General features: G+C 37.2%; 1 non-coding gene across 1 annotated transcript; it reads left to right on the top strand.

The window, feature by feature from the left end:
• The first annotated feature begins 938 nt into the window (after positions 1–938).
• LOC139856343 (small nucleolar RNA R71) lies at positions 939–1045 on the top strand. Its single transcript, XR_011761830.1, has one exon. It is a non-coding gene; the product is annotated as a small nucleolar RNA R71 (small nucleolar RNA).
• The last annotated feature ends 1097 nt before the right edge of the window (positions 1046–2142 follow it).

Here is a 2142-nt window from a genome sequence, read left to right on the forward strand (position 1 = left end):
GTGGTTGATATGGCTTCACTATGGGTTTCTCCCATTCTTCCTTTTCAAACACTTGTTCTGGCTCCTTAACCGGTTCATCATTTTTATTCAACGAAACACTGAAATCAGAATCTTCGGGCATTCTTGGAGCTTCGTATGCTAAACCACTCCGTGTGGTGATAACATTGGCGTGCTCATTTTGGGGGTTCTTATTGTTATCGTCCGGTAAACTTCCTGGTTTTCTATCACTAAGTAAACTAGCTAAACCACTCATTTGCTTCTCCAAATTCTTAATTGAGGCTTGTTGGTTTCTAAACTGGTATTCGTTTTTCTCGTTTGTTTGGTTTATATTTGTAACAAGCTGAGTTTGTGATGCAATCAACTTTTCCAAGATACTCTCCAAATTTGACTTTTTATCTTCCTGTTGGGGTTTTTGATAAAAACCCGGAGTTTGTTGTTGGAACCCACTACTTGACCCTTGTTGGTAATTGGAATTTTGACCTTGAGGGTTGTATGGGTTGTTGAAGTTTCGGTTAAACTGGGCTCTTCCTTGAAATTGATTATTATTTATTTGGCTTATGAAAGCCACTTCTTCTTTCTGAGCCATTGTTAAACCGGCATCACAATCTTTTCCTAAATGGATACCACCGCAGTATTCACAACCTACTTTCATACTATGAATTTCCTTGGTGATTTTGTCCATGTTTCGAGCAACACCGTCTATTTTCACACTTAGGGAACTAAGGTCATCATAAGCACCGGCGCTTTGGACTTGAGCATTACGAGTAATTGGTCGTTCTTGATGCCACTCATGAGAATAATCAGCTAGCTTCTCGATTATCTCATAAGCCTCTTGCTCGGTTTTGTCCATAAGTGAACCTCCGGCCGCTTGATCAATGGAAATTCGGGTTGCAACATCACAACCCTTGTAAAAGATTTGGACTTTTTGGAAGGTATCCAAACCATGGTTTGGACAACCTCTTAGCATTTTGGAAAATCGATTCCATGCTTCGTACAAGGTTTCCATCGTCTTTTGACAGAATTGGGTAATTTCGTGTTGGAGTCTCGCGGACTTAGAAGCTGGAAAATATTTCTTAAGAAATTTTTCCAACATACCATCCCAAGTTTCTATCGTAGCCTCGGCCAATGAATCTAACCAACTTCGTGCTTCCCCGTGGAGTGTCCATGGAAAAAGTCTTAAAAATATGGCCTGGTCAGTGTCGGGTTTAAGTTTGAAAAGAAGACATATCTCTTGAAAAAGACGAATATGTTCGTTTGCATCTTCATTCGGACCACCACCAAATTGACACCTATTATTAATCATTTGGAGAATAGGTCCTTTTATTTCAAAATTTACCTCACCAGTGGGCGGAGTAATAGCACTACCTTTTCCGGTTCGGGTTGCCTTCATCTTGGCCTCCATTGATTATCTTGGTACCACCGGTCTTGCTTCTTCTTCTATTTCAAATTTTGGAGGAGGAACGGGCTCATCAAATTCAAAATATCTCGGCTTGGTTGTACTTGATTCTGAATCAAAAGTTTCCTGCTTTGATGAAGATTCAAAAAGTTCAAGTACTTCTTTTGGGATCCTACCAAGCTTTCTATCAGGTTCCATAAGCGGTGTAAGTAATGGAGAATTTGAACTTCGGGTATGTGGCATATGCAACCTAAAATCTGTCAATCACACAACTAACAAAAACTATTAAACGTACCGATTCTATAAGTTTAAAATTCAAAGACTATTAATAATTTAAAAATAATTAAGAAACTACTTAATCACAAATTAGTTAATAATTCTATTTTGACACAAAACTGTCCCCGGCAGCGGCGCCAAAAACTTGATGTGCGAAACGTGGTATATGAATTAATGTATGAAATAATATGAAAAAATACAAATTAAAGATTGTTACACACTAACGGGCAGTGTACCCGATCGTGTAGTAGTATAAATAATAGTTTAGTTCCATTTATCATTCCAAGGACAGTTGAATTAGTCAAACTAGAATTAGGAACTATATTATGAGTAACTAAGTAAATGAAACTTAAAGGTACAAGATATTATGTTTTTGTGGCTATTTAACGATTTAGCCAAATTAGAGAAGATTAAAAGTAAAATAATATTTTTGGTCTTTTAAGTTTATATAATGAAAACAAGTGCAAAGA

The sequence above is a fragment of the Rutidosis leptorrhynchoides genome, chromosome 6 (genome assembly GCF_046630445.1).
Source record: "Rutidosis leptorrhynchoides isolate AG116_Rl617_1_P2 chromosome 6, CSIRO_AGI_Rlap_v1, whole genome shotgun sequence".
Taxonomy (NCBI): Eukaryota; Viridiplantae; Streptophyta; class Magnoliopsida; order Asterales; family Asteraceae; genus Rutidosis; species Rutidosis leptorrhynchoides.